The 15,334-nt window shown below is 44.9% G+C and overlaps 1 protein-coding gene across 7 annotated transcripts in view; it reads right to left on the reverse strand.

The window, feature by feature from the left end:
- SIPA1L2 (signal induced proliferation associated 1 like 2) overlaps nucleotides 1-4,491 on the reverse strand; it is an 86,375-nt gene extending 81,884 nt beyond the window's left edge. For 5 of the 7 annotated variants that reach the window (XM_083732043.1, XM_083732042.1, XM_083732044.1 and 2 more), the window contains exon 1: nucleotides 4,241-4,491. The gene's annotated coding sequence lies outside the window, so the exon portion shown is untranslated. Of the gene's footprint in view, nucleotides 1-4,083; nucleotides 4,174-4,240 lie in introns of those variants that run through there. The other 2 variants (XM_083732039.1, XM_083732040.1) reach the window with 2 other exon arrangements.
- Between the last annotated feature and the right edge of the window lie 10,843 nt (nucleotides 4,492-15,334).

Genomic DNA, 15,334 nt, shown 5'->3' on the forward strand with positions numbered 1-15,334 from the left:
AGCATCAACCTACAAGAAAAGCCTACTACTGGGTAACAGACAACATTAGTCACAGCCTGCATAAACAAACCAAATAAATAAATAAATAAATATTTACTCTAGTCTTGAAACTTATGAAACTCAAACCTGTGGATGCTTACTCAGAAGTAACTCCCACTAAGGGCAGTTGGACTTTCTCCCTAGGAAGCATGCCTAAGGTTAGGGCAGAGCAATTAAAACTGGAGCTGGGATGGCACTGACCAGTCAATTGACCACTACAACTGCAGCCCTATAGCTCCCTGACAGCCAGAGTAGAGGACATGAGGCAATAATCCTCTGCTTTTAGCTGTGCCAACTCCAAGCTGACACAGCAGAGAAGCCCATATTAGGCCCCTTGTCAGGAAATAGGGCAGTTTTGAATACAATGAATTGGGCACTTCACAACTTTAATACCTCATTTGGGGGCTTTATTATGGCTGCCAGGGGCAGAAACATTGCACTTGGTCAGAGCGTACAATGGGGGCCTCCACAGTGGCAAAGCTTACCCCATAGCAGAGCCAAGAAAACTTATGCCTTATTCTAACCCCTTCCAGTATCAAATATTGGGATTTAAGATTCTTCACTAGGCCTACAGAGGAAATCCCAAGAATGCTTATTAGGAAATTCTATTGAAATTGACAAGACTTCCTTCCAAGTGAATATTCAGAATCATAATATTGGAAGTAATGAATGATGAAGTGTCTGACATTGGCCCAAGAAAAATGTCATCTTGGCTTAGACCCAGTGGCGTAGGAAGGGCATGTGGTGGGTGAGAGCCACCCTGGGTGTCATCACTGAGGGGGGGGGGTGAGAAAATGGCAAAAATTGTGTTTTTAAATAAATAAAAATTGGGCTCATGACACATTTTTTGAAAAAATAACTCCCTCACCCACCACACCCCCTTACTATGCCACTGCGGGCAGCCGATCCACCTAGCAAGTGGAAAACCATCTGGCGACAGGCAGCGCTTTTCCTTCACCACCGACGAAGGGGCGGGCTGGGACAGTCTCAGCACCGGTTGTGGCTGGGCACTGCCTGCCGAGGCCGCCCAAAATCTTCCGGAGCATCCTCAATGGCCCAACAAGCCCAGCGGACACAGCTCCACCCAGCGATGGCAGATAAGTTCAGGTGTGGTGGTCGCCAATGCAGCTCTGTGAGTTTCTCTCTCTCCACTAGCTAATGAAACTGTGGGATCCTCCTGGGCTCGTTTTCTGCCAGCTAGGTGAGGCAGGGGGCACTGGGCGCCACACCGCGGGGCCTGCAGTGTACCTGAGCCATGCGTCTCTCCTGAGAGTGAGGCAGCGGGTGGACTGCCTGCAAGCTCGGCACTGCTTTTTTGAGCAGCGCAGGGCTTGCGTCTGCCCACCACCTCAGCCACCTTATAGCTGAGGGGGAGGCTGCGGAGAGGCTCCACACAGCACACCCTGCCTTGGCTCACCCCGCCCCCATGTGCGGTTCGCTTTGCCCCCAGCTGCAGGGCGCGTGTGCCGCACCAGGCACCCTATTGGCTAGCTACACTGCTGCTTAGACCATCTATACATTTTTTTTTCAAAACTGCAGAAATATTATCTCATTCTTCCTTTTCAAGTTCAAAGCAGTAAGAGACAGCTACTACAGCAAACACAAGTCAATGGTTAAGAATTAGCTGGAATCCATTTTAATTTATATGAACATTCAGAGTAAGCCAACAATTCTGAAGCCAAACTGTGTTTTTAATGTCCTTAAAGTTGCACTATTGGAATAATTTCATCTGTAATTATTTCTTAGGTAGTAAGCAGTTTTTTCACTGGGGTCCTACATTTCATGTTTTCCATCAACAATAGTTCAGAAAACAGCACAGATAAAGGATAACCATAATGAGCCCAATATCCTTCCTAAATCCAAATGCAGCACCTCTACATTTCAATCCTCTGTACTGATATGCAGTCTAAGGGTGCTGATATTCGGGGGGGGGGGGGACGGGACATTTTTACTCTTCAGAGCATGACCCAAGTAGAAGACAGGCCACAACAACAGCACAGTCTCTATTTCATACTGTGCTCCTATGAATGGAGAGAAGCATATCTACACTAATTGCATAGTCACCTAGTTCATAGGAAGAAAAACATCATGCACTAATAAAGAACTGTTCTATGGCCACTTTTTGTACAAACAAAATACAAGTGTATTAGCTACACAGAAGCTAATGAAACCTGACTTGGAGTAGCATCATTTTGGCCAAAATTAACAACAAAAATACAAAACTAGAGAAAATATTGATTTGTTTGTATTAAATCAATTAAAGAGGTTATACCAGTTTCAAAGAGAATGTAAAGGAATGCAATTTTGATTAATCAATATATGCATCAATAAAGCAGCCCTTTTCATGGAAAAGGGCTTTTCCTGAGCATCGCTTACCACAGAATTATAGAAATTGCAAACTGTACATATAGCACTTCTGTAAAGAAGAATGTCAAAACAAAACTGCCAAGAACGGAACTGCTTAAATTTGGTTTTACTGTAATTCCATTTACTATAAAACAAATCAGGGCACTAGCATTTTATAAGCAGCAAGTGCTAGGATATAACCTAGCAAAGTCACCAGCTCTGAACTGTACTGTACTTTCTGGACGATGCAAGAAAGCCATCTAGTGTTAACATTTAGGAATGAAAATTGAACACAAAAATAAGGTAAAAGAATTAACAGCAGTCTTTTCGTTAGCAAGAATCTTTACTACAAAAATATAGATATCTGTTTTCAAACAATGTTTTGCCAAAAACCAACCCTATAAAAATAGGATAACCATGCTGCAAGTATTCAAAGGTATCCTCTAACATACATTAAAAATGTAGCTTACAAACTCACTTTATATGTTAATAGGTGCATTAGATAATTATCAGCTTCAGAGCACTCTACTGTCAAAATAAGGCAGTGAGCTAGCTACCCAGGAACAGTGGAAAGCCCTGCAAATGTTGTTAAACCAAAATCCATAAAATAATGGTAAAAGTTTTCCACAAAACTACAAAGGCACTTGTGTTCCATTAAATACAGCATAAGACAAGACATTAACAAGGAGAAAGCTTTCTTTTAAAAAAATGAATTGGTGGCCATGCTTCAGACTCGAAGAAAAACAAGGGGGTAGCGGGGGGGGGGGGGAGAAAACACACAGGACATCGTTTGCCATTTGCTATACATAAAAATCAAACTGCTGAAAAATCATTTTGCTGGACCAGACAATGAGAAAATAAATAACCGTATTCTAGCACCTACGATTGATATGCATACATTGTTTTTCAAAACCAAAGGGAAGAGAAAATCGCCCCATTTTCTCCCTTCCGATATGCCCATTTGGGGAAGGGGGAGCCTTATAAAAACATCCCAGCAATTAGCACACAGCATTCCTTAAAAAGTTAGACTAAACTTGAGGTGCCGGTTTTAGACAACTGTCCAGCGAATGACGTCGGCAGTCCAACAGATACCACCGTTGTGCCAACCTATGCCCTAGTCCAAGCAGAATCATTTGTTTTGCAAAACTTATAAATAAATACAGTAGATGAAATCAAGCGATGCATGGCAATGCTGCAGCAGGCACAAAAGCTGTGCGCGAGAGAGGCGAACTCTGTGCTGGGCTGGGGGGGGGAGGCGAATTCCGACCCCTAGCCCCTCTCTTCCCCCCCCCCCCCGTGCTATTTTTCCACCCACGGGAATGGGGGTGGCTAAGCAGAGATCCCTGAGGGAGGGAGGGAAAGGCAACTCCCTCCTGCCTTCGCCTCCTCACCTATTCCCAGGCCAGAATAACCTCCTCCAACTTTCCATCTTGACTGCCTGTCTGTCTCTCGGAGGGGAGAGGAAGAAAGTAACGTGAGGAACCTTTGCACCATCTGCAGCAAGTGCATGAAGAAAGTGTCGCTTCCCCAACCCCCCACCAGAAACTACACACACACACACACACACACACACACACACACACAAAGAGAGTTCCTGGTGCTGTGGAGAACTAATCCCCAAAAGCCCTCCATTAATTCCTCCCTCTCTCTTTCTCTTCCACCAAAGGTGGGGAGGGAGGGGGAGGGGATGGCACCGACCTGCCCCTCCTCGGAAGACCCGCTTTCCCCTCAGCCGGACTGGAGGAGCCGCTTCTGCCCCTCAGTCTCGAACCCAGCCCGGCTCGGCTCCCCTTCCAGACTCTACTTTCTCAGGAGAACCGACGCGAGAGAGACCCGGCGGCGGCGGCTCCCTTACCTCCTTTCCACACCCCAGCAGCGAAGCCGGGCTGCTCCCAGGCGAAGGAGCTCCGTCCGGTTACCTTCCTCTCCCCCCTCGAAACCAACTGACTGACTGAGGGAGCGTCTCTCCCTCAAAGGGCGGCGGGGAGGGGAAGGAGGGGGGGCGACCCAAGCGAGCGCCGCGCGCGCCGCCCGTCCGCTTTAGCCGGCGCAGCTGCCCGCGCGAGGCAAGCTCCGGCTCGGTCCGTCTCAGCCGCCGGATAGGCTGCGGAGGAAAGGAGCTCAGCTTCGCTGCAAGGCGCGGCTACGCCTCCCTGGCTCCTCATTGGCTGAGGCCGCCCCTCGGAGGGCGCCCTGACGCCCCATTGGACAGGGAAGATGCCTCTTGTGGGGGGGGGGAAGGAGGCCCCGCCTACGTATTAGCAGGCGATCCCACCTTCTGCTTTTCCCCTCTCCCTCTCTCTCTCGGTAATTGTCTTCTTGCCTTATAGAGCCCGCTGAGATCCGCAGCCGCCGCTCTTTCCTCCCCCCCTCCGTTTCCCAGGCGGCGCGCGGGGCGGGTTCCTAAAGTTCTGCCTCTTAGGACAGCTCCGCTGGGGAAAGTCTCTAAGCTGGGGGAGGAGGCTGGCGGGAAGCCCGGAGCGAAGCAGCTCACCGCCAGAGAGAGAGACTCTGTAACCAACCTTGCGCGCTGCGTCTCTGATCCCGGTGGTATTCCTCATAGCGCGGCTCTGGGGGGCCAAAGGGGGTTTTTAAATGCGAATATGAAACCTACGTTGGCCAGGACGCCGATTTGCACCGCAAACTCCTCTCTTGCGTGGACGGCGATCGGACCTTGAGACGAGTCGCTGTTTAAGCGGGGTGGGGGGGTGAAAAGAAAAGTGGCCAGTGGTAAACTTTAATAAACGTGCCAGCCTCTAAAACTCCGGTGGGGATTCCGTAGCCCTACAGGGCGCATAGGACAGCCCTTTGCAGAGAGGGGGGAGGATCCTCGAAGCATTCGATGGCATCTCGGTTTCAAGACCCTGGACAACTCCATCGTTGTAAGGCGTTGCCATTTCCTCCTCTCTTTCTGGGACAGGTGGTGTCCTCGCAGCGAAATCAGAATCACAGAATTGTAAGGGACCGTGAGGGTCAGGTGTGCCAACTTGAATAAAATAGGAGGAAGAGAGATAAGCCCCGCCCCGCATAATCGATCACATGATACTGTGAACATTTATAAGGCAATGCCCAGCCCATCTGTTTTGAGGGGCAACCTCCTCAAATATTTTATTGGGGGGCCAATCCCCCTCAGCCCCTAGGAGTTGGCTCCTATGGTACAGGAATCTTTTGCCCAACCCTGAGATTAAAAGTCTCGTGTTCATTTCACTGAGCTATCCCAGCTGAGTGCCAAAACGCACAAACTACCTCAAAGTCTATTTAAAAATGTAATGTACACATCTGTGGTAGCCACTGTAAAACAGTGGAAATGAAAAAACGAGAGACAGACAGCATGTAGGGACAGCTCTTTAGAAGCAGGAAGTAAATTTGCACCATGAGTTTTTATCTGAAAAGACAAAATAACTTACATATCTCTCAAACGTATGATGATAAAAGCTATTACAGTAACTTCTTTTCTGAAAACCTTACGCTTACAAATTTGCTGTTGTTGGGTGTGTAAAGCAACCTGCCCATCTCTCTAATGAGAAGCATTTTGCTGACTTCTTACATTATTTCTTATTAAAACATCCACCATAAGAAAAATCTGATTTGACCAGGTCTGGGTACTGATACTTGATAGGAATGCATGGAATGCAGAGACACAGAGAATTGTGCAGCTCATTCTGAAGGAATTATGTACCAGGTACCCAGATACAGGAAGGTCATCCTGGGAAGAAAGAAGAAGTCATCAACATTGATTCTTATAGTGCAATTGTACTCAGAAATAAGTCTGAGTTTCATGGGGCTTACTCCCAAGTAAGTGTGTGCAGGATTCAGCCCAAAACACAGTTCCCTTGTTGCACTTTGTCTTGAGAACAAACACAGGGTTTTCAGTAAAGTGCAGATGTACTATAGCCCTATTATTCCCTCTAAAATTTAGAATAATGCACTAAAGTTTTGGAAACAATAATTTTAAGACTTAATGCAGTTTCCAGAAGAAGTGCACTTTCATCTTTATATATATGTGAAAAATATTAGCCCCATAAATTCAAACAGGTGTACTCCAGGGGAAAGATGTTATGACTTCAGTATGCTCTGGAAGGCTATTTAATTGATTCTTTTGGGGTGTTTCCCATTAGTAAAGTAGTGATGGGAGAAGGTGTTGTTTTCTTGGCTTCATTTCTTCAGCCCCCTTGGACAAAAAGAATTTGAGAAGTGAAGAAGAGTTTGGATTTGATATCCCACTTTATCACTACCCGAAGGAGTCTCAAAGCGGCTTACATTCTCCTTTCCCTTCCTCCCCCACAAAGAACACTCTGTGAGGTGAGTGAGGCTGAGAGACTTCAGAGAAGTGTGACTAGCCCAAGGTCACCCAGCAGCTGCATGTGGAGGAGCAGGGATGCGAACCCGGTTCACCAGATTACGAGTCCACCACTCTTAACCACTACACCACACTGGCACTTAGTGAGAGGCCCCCTCACAGGAATACATGGTCTTGATCCTCCTAAAGTTGACTCAGAATTCATCCACTAGGTGAAATCATGTCTAGAGATGGGCAGTTGCAAGAGTCCAGGCAGTACAGTAGGCAAGACATCATTCAATTTAATAAAAGTGCTACTGCCGCCAACTCTTTTAATCATAACTGTGACATGACAGTAATGAACTCAAGGATAAAGTAGGTACTACAAAGCCCAGAGTTTTTGCAATAGAAAAGCAGCCCCAAGATATCCTGCCTTGTAGTGCTCTCTGATTTTATTAATTTTATTTTAAGTTTATGGATATTGTTCATGTATTTTGTTGTGGAAATCATCTGAAGTGGGTTTTTTGTACTTATTGTGTATGTAAGCCACTTTGAGATCTTTGAGATAGTAAAGTGATCTATGATGTCCTTTTAAAAAAAAAAAAAAAAGGCTGCAATTTTGAGCAAAAGAATGGTAGAGGGAATGGGTGCTTAACCCCTCCCCATGATGATTTTTAGTTTAAAATCACACACACAAATACCCTTTTTCACAAATACACATATGGAAGCAGAGGAAGAGAAGCTGGGAGGGGAAAAAATACTTGGCAGGGAAAAGGTTACACATAGGCAAAGTGCTCCTCTGCTCAAAAACACAGTCTCCTGAGGCTGTTTTCATTACAAAACTCATCAGGCCTTACATACATTTTCGTGTAGTGCATAGTCTGCCCCTCAAAGTTTCAATTGCTCACTAGGAAGGTATGAAGATTAACCATTCAGTAACCCTAGTTTTCACATGGCTTGGAAACAAGCAGCAGACTGACATTTACAAGAATTCCCTTGTCTTGTAAATTTCAGTTTTACTGCTAACCTTATTGAAACAGAGCAGGCAGACACAATGAAAATGCCACATGCTCCAGGTTGTTCTAAAATACTCAACCAATCAAGTTTACATTTTAACCTTAATATATCTGCTGTTGGGTTGTTGTTGTTTTTACCCCAGCTGCTAATGTTCATGTTTTTGTGTTGCACTAGGTTTTAATTAATTTGTTGCCTTTATTACTGAAGACAATCCTGGCATCTGCTTTGATGAAGAGTGGCCTAGAAATGTTTTAAATAAGTAAAACATCACACACAACCTGACTGCATTCCTCAACTGTTTAATCAAATCCATTAATTTTTTCCTAGGCAATCTTTGTTTCAAATTGTATACAACATTACCCCGTGTAGATAGTTGCCTCTCTCTCTCTCTCCATATATAAAAAGAATCCTGTGTTTATTTATTGATTTTTACAAATGTAATTACAAATGAGCATTTTAATTGATTAAATGAAGGTGGCATTCTGTTGAGTCATTAGGTAGCTACTCCCCAGCGAGTGCTAACTGAAAGTGCACTCTTATAAACTCAGGGTAGACATATATCCATCTAGGATACAAAGGTTTGTGGAGAATTTGTACATGGTACATATATTGTAGAAATATATACACTGCACATATATGCACACTGTTAATATGCTATGGCACTGAATGGCTGGTTTTAGTAGTGCCACATAGAGACTACAATATTAAACAGTATATGAATATTTTTTAAAAAAAATCAGACAAGTAATAGTGTGGTGTTGGCTAGCACATTATCAACATTGATCAGCTCACACTCGTTTTGCATTGTGTCGGCAACACATAGTTTTAGTGTGTCTGAATTGTTTTAGTAAATATTTTGAGAGCTGCATTGAAAGCACAACTGCAGTATAAAGGTGAAACACCTGCTTTTAAAACAAAAGGAAACAAGATTTGATAGTCATCTTCAAATATCACAAGGGCCATCACAAGCTTGTTTTCTCCTGCTCCAGAGGGCAGGATTCAAGTTACAAGAAAGGAGATTACAACTAAACATCAGGACTCCCTTGGAAGGTAGTGGACTCTCCACTGAAGGTTTTTAAGCTGCCATGCATGCCTTAGTTGAGATTCCTGCATTGCAAGGAGCTGGATTAGATGACCCTCAGGATCCCTTAAACTCTACTATGTTTCTAAGTATGTTTCTGACCTGCGAGGCGGGTCAGGACTGCTGATCCTTTTAGATTTGTCAGCAGCCTTTGACATGGTCGATCATGATCTTCTGAACCACCGCCTCGCAGACGTGGGGATACAGGGCATAGCCCGTAACTGGCTGTGCTCTTTTATCTCTGGTCGGGGACAGAGGGTGGCACTAGGGAGGGAAATGTCGTCGCGCCACTCCTTGGTGTGTGGAGTGCCGCAGGGCGCAATTCTCTCCCCGATGCTTTTTAACATCTTTATGCGCCCCCTTGCCCAGATTATCCGGAGCTTTGGGCTGGGCTGTCACCAATATGCTGATGACACTCAGCTCTGTCTGCTGATGGATGGCCACACTGACTCGGCCCCGAACACACTGACCAGATGCTTGGAAGCTGTGGCTGGATGGTTTCGTGGGAGCCGATTGAAACTAAATCCTTCAAAGACAGAGGTCCTATGGCTAGGTCGGGATGGCATGGGGATGAGGGACCAACTCCCTTCTCTTGCGGGGGCCCAATTAGTGCCATTGCCTTCCGTTAAGAGTTGGGGTGTAATCCTTGATGCCTCCCTTTCCATGGAGGCACAAGTTACAGCAACAGCCAAGGCGACATTTTTCCACCTTTGCCGCATCAAGCAGTTGGTCCCTTACCTTTCCCGCCCCGACCTGGCCACAGTGATCCATGCGACGGTCATCTCCAGGCTTGACTACTGTAATTCGCTCTATGCGGGGCTGCCCTTGAAGCTGTCCCAGAAACTCCAGCGGGTACAGAATGCTGCAGCGAGGCTCCTCACGGGGTCTCTGCCATGGGAGCATATTCACCCAGCGCTTTTCAAGCTGCACTGGCTCCCGGTGGAGTACAGGGTCAGATTTAAGGTGCTGCTTTTGACCTTTAAAGCTCTTCACGGCCTAGGACCCTCGTACCTACGGGACCGCCTCTCCTGGTATGCCCCACGGAGAGCCTCAAGGTCCATAAATAAAAACACCCTAGTGGTCCCAGGCCCTAAAGAAGTTAGATTGGCTTCAACCAGAGCCAGGACCTTTTCAACTCTGGCTCCGGCCTGGTGGAACACTCTGCCTCATGAGACCAGGGCCCTGCAGGATCTGATTTCTTTCCGCAGGGCCTGTAAGACAGAGTTGTTCCGCCTGGCCTTTGGCTTGGAGCCAATTTGATTCCCTCCCTCTCTCTCTCTCTCTCTCTCTTTTTTCCCTCCTCTTTCTTTCTTTTCCTTCTCCTGCGATGAGGCTACATTTTAATATTTTAATGTTCCATTATTTTAATGTTGTATTTTATTTTTGTTTTTAAGTTGTAATCATTCATCTTGTTTTTATTATTGCTTGTAAGCCGCTCTGAGCCCGGCCTTGGCTGGGGAGGGCGGGGTATAAATAAATAATAATAATAATAATAATAATAATAATTATTATTATTATTATTATTATTATTATTATTATTATTATTATTTAAATTATACAAACAAACAAATACCCATTTTTTACCAGCATCCCTATAACAGACACTCAGTATTCAAGGCCCACTCAGCACACGCTACCCTCATCAGACTGGGAGGGGGTCTTCTTCCTCCATAGGGCCTTTCTAATGTACTTTTCTGCTTCTGCAAACCTTGAGGTTCCCCCAAGTCCGTTGGCACCTACCTCTTGTGCATAGATGGTTTTTGGCTATGTAAGAATTAGCAGCTGAAGAATTAAATCGTTACTGGTGTACTATATAAACTACCTTTTGCTTGGTAGGTGGATGTGAATTCTCCTTAAAGGTGGGCAGGTGGAATCTATATTACTTCCGCCTTTTAAAGACTGTTCATGCCGAACAATTAAAGGTACACCTATATTTCTTCTTGTCGTGCTATCTCCAGTATCCAGAGTCCCACATTACGCCTACAAAGCATTCTGGCTGTGTTTGAAGCCTTTTCTTCATAGCTTGTCACTGTTGTTCCTAGAAATAACTGACAAGTGTATTAAGGGAAGGAGCAAAAAATGCTATTCCCTGGATAATCCCTCTGTTTACAGTAGTTTGAAACAAAATTGAGGACACAAATGATTTTATTTCACATGTATTTAAAACTTTCTGATTCTTTCATTAGCATATTTTCTCCAGAACCATCGAGGACCCAATCTCTGTAAAATCATTATACAAGAATTTGCATTACAGGCAATTTCATTGTGCAGTTTACATAATGTACATTGTCTTAAGAAGTACGTAATCTGTTATGGTTCTCCACCACTAGGTGTCCTCTGTTAATACTTGCTGCTGTGGTTATTTCTGGACATGAAATCTCTGGTCCTTTTTAAACATATGAACATTTACAGGTAGCCCTTCCTAACCATTGATTTTTCTCTCTTACCTATCACATTTCAGTAATGCTGAAATATTTATTGCATTATTGGCTACTATTACATGTGAGCTCATTTTGATGGGACCCCCCTGCTGTGCTAAATGCTGTGCAGAATTCTTGACCTTTTGCAAGCAATTTTTGGACTGAAACCAACCTGTATTATTAAGAGAGCAGGAGTGTTTCAGATCCAGGGTTTGTTTGCTGCAGATTTATACTTCAGCAACCTTGCCTGGAAATACTATTCCCTAAGACCAGTGCTTTTTTTTTCCTTAAAAAAAAGTATGTTTGGGGGTACTCTCATTTTGACTCAAGGGAAAATAAGTACAGTAAATGGACAAAAGTACAAAGATTCACAAAATGATTAGGGGTCCCCCCAGAAAAAAGCACTGCCTAAGACCATGGAAATGCCAGCTATATTAATTTGAAACAGTGCATATTGCATCCCTTATAGACATGCTAGCACATCCCCCTAAAACTTCCTTTCTCTGTAGGCTTGGATTTCACTTGTACAGCTAACAGTGCAATGCTACATTTGTCTACTTGATGTGAATCCCCTTAAATTAAAAGGGGCTTACTCCCAGGTAAGTGAGCACAGGGCTTCAGCCTTAGACAATAATCCTATATGTACACACTTGCACTTCCAGGCTTTCATATAATTCCAGTGGACTTTTGTTACCTCCTGACAGGCCCTTCGCCTAGTTCCTTTCCTGTTAATATTTAGATTCTGATGTTGGTGCTAATCTCCGTGGGTGATCCTTCAACCAAACCAAATGCCGTTTTCTTCCCAGTTCATAACTACACAGGAGCAGAGGAAGGAGGGGTGGGCTGTTCTTCCACCCTGCTCCCACCTGCTGACCTAGCTGTTGCTTGTACTATCTGTGCTACAGTGTCAACAGTAGCTGGGAATCCTCTGTCCATCTTCTTTTCTCCCCTTCCTTCTCCTCTTCCTTCCCCCACCCTCCTTAGCCCTATTCCTGGTGCCGGAGAGGAAGTGAGGAAAAGAAAGTTCATTCTTCATCTCTGCCACCACCACCATCAGACCGGCTGCAACCACAGTCCAGGAACTGCTGGGTGAATGGGGTGGGGTGGGGGGGAGTAGGAGGTTGGGGTCAGGACAGCAATTCTGAGTACCTTTGGAGCATTACGGGGTGTGTGATGTGGAGAGATGGTATACAGGGAAGGAAGAGGGCTGCTTTAAAAATCCACAGAAAACCACATGCATTTAAATTGCATTAAAAAATTCTCAATCTTATCTGTGTGTATAAAGGTGAAGAAGTCTTCACCTGAACACATAAATCAGATGCCTTGCGATGGAGTTTGCCACAGTGGCTTACCTCAATCACCACTAACTCCCATGAAGTAGGCTTTACTGTGCATTCTATGAAACCCATTTCCAGAGCCCATGAAATGGGGAAAGCACTGCTTGTTTTAATTAGCAATATCCTTCAAATAAGTGTGCCTTTATATTAATTGCAGAAGCAAAGTTTCATCTAATTTTCCCCAGTTGACTAACCCCTGCCTCCCTTGTCTGTGGTTTACCAGCAGGAAACCACTAGAGGGGACTTATCAATATAAGATTAGAGAACATACAACCATAATCTGTACGCTTGCCATGCTGACATTTCCCAGCCTTTCAGATTTGCTAAAATGAGCTGCGCAGCCACACTAACTTAATTATGCTGGGGAAGGAAATCGTTTTAAAGTTCAGCTGTCACCCCCTCCTGATCCAGATGTGGTATCTGAGATCTCCGAACACTGTAACATAAATAATTGCACACCCCCACCCATAGACACTAGACACCCCAACTTTTACACGGGAAGACACCCGAGGACACCAAAACCTGCATATATATATATATATATATATATGCTTTCGTAGATTTTCACGGGTACAGGAATGCAGGTTTTGGTGTCCTCGGGTGTCTTCCCGTGTAAAAGTTGGGGTGTCTAGGCGACGTTTCGACGAGGTCTCACTCGTCATCTTCAGAAGATGAAGATGACGAGTGAGACCTCGTCGAAACGTCGCCTAGACACCCCAACTTTTACACGGGAAGACACCCGAGGACACCAAAACCTGCATATATATATATATATATATATATATATATATATATGTCATGCAAATTCACCAGTATGTTCCTGCAAATTTCTCATAAAATACACATTTTTGCAAAGAATTTTTCCTTTTGTATTTCCTTCCTTCATACACACACACACACACACACACACACACATTTATATGCACACTTTACACTAGTATGTGTATCTTTGTACACATTATTGCATTCCAAAATTCAGACAAGTGTGCATTTCAAAAGATGGCTGTGTTTCGGTTTCATCTTATTTGGAAATTGTGCATTGGGCAGATTTGCCTTTAAATGCAAACTGAAGTGCACTCAGATGTTACCCCTATAGAGTTCAATGGCACTTACTCTCAAGTATGTACAGGATTGTAGCTTTAAGGTAGTAATTTAAAACTCACAATCCTTGCATCCATCATGCCTCTTCCTATAACAATGAAAACTTTCAGGCTTGTTTCCTGGCCAGTTCTCACACAAGCAAAGCACATTAGAAAGCTGCCTAAAATTCCTCTGTACTTTCAACAGGATTCACATTGTGTTAAAGCACGCTAGACTGGCTGCATTTCAGCAAATGTGAAATATAATACTGCTAATCCACTGTTTGCTTTGCTGAGAATGAAGCTTAACTCTTTAAGGAGGCTTAATTTTCTCCTAAACTTCTTTGGGGGGGGTGTATGTGTGTGTACACACACACGTATATACAAGTATATATATACAAGTATCTTGCAATGTCCTGGTATCCTCGGAAGACCTCAGCTGCAAGAATCACAATCTGTTCATGCAGTGCACAACTTGTGGTTCACTAAGCCTGTAGAATTTGTAGCCCACCAAGTTAAGCGCAACCCACACCCCCGGACAGTGGCAAACAATGGGTACAACAATCCTCCCCCCCCCCCCCCGCCTAGAAGTGCAAATGGCATCTTGGGCTTGGGGAGTCGTCCATCATGCAGGCCTGTTGCAAACAGTGTCTCTCACATACATACTTGGATACTGGAGACAAACCACCCACACTGATTTCTAGCCATTTGAAATCCTAGGAAGCAGGGTGTCAGGAGTGCGTGCAGGAGCCAGGCCCTGTGACCAGTAGGGCTTCGCAGGACTGGGACCTTCCTAAATTTGTTCTGCACAGATGGGACCGCTTGGTAACTCACTGCACCTGGTGGCAAGAGCCGGGAATGGATATAAGGTCGGCATTTCCCTTTGGCTCTTTGCCACAGCAACACATTTCCTGCCTTGCTGCGTTTGGCTTCTTGCTTCCTGACTCCCTGCTTCTTGATCCTCGGACCCTTGACTTCATGACTCCTTGCTTCCTGACACTCGGACCCCCGGCTTCTGGACTCTCGTTCCTGCTCTCACCCCGCCATCTTGCTCCCAGTCCTTACATTGTCAGCCGGGACTTTGATCCCCCGTAGACTGGACCGTGACACAAGGTGCAACAGAACAAGGTCTCATTCCTGTGTATGCAGGGGTGCACCTAGCGGTTGGCCAGGCTGACCACCACCAAGGACGCAGGCCCAGGGTGTGTGTGCAAAAACCGTGCCTCTCCACTCTGGCTTTGAGGGGCTAGGAGGCCATCTGCCTATCTCCGTGCTCCTTGGGTCACTGCTCTTCTGCTCCTTCTGGCCAACATCTTCTTGCCAAGGGCATGAGGGTGTCTAGGTACACCTCTGTGTGACTGTGATGGAATTCAAAGTTCCTGTTTGCCTCCTTCGTTCAGCTGCATGTGACAGAACCATATGCCAGGCAAGCAATCAGCTATTCATTTGAAGGTCTGAAAAATTGAGGCAGTCAGGCAGTTATAGGATTAGACCATAATCCAAAGCATGCTCAGCCAGAGGGGAAAACATACACAATCAGAAAATGCTGCACACAAAACAGAAGTCCTTAACTTTAGTTTGTTCTGCTGATTTTCGTGAGTGTACACAAATGTTGAGCTGGGAGAATTTTTTTTAGAAAAGGTTAGGAAAACCTTAGAAGTGATATCTCAGGCAACTCAATTTTCAGATGTTTCTTTTTTTAAAAAAAGTTTCACTTAATTGTGTGGCTCACAGGA

This window comes from Podarcis gaigeae, assembly GCF_964106915.1.
Source record: "Podarcis gaigeae genome assembly, chromosome: 3".
NCBI classification, from domain to species: domain Eukaryota; kingdom Metazoa; phylum Chordata; class Lepidosauria; order Squamata; family Lacertidae; genus Podarcis; species Podarcis gaigeae.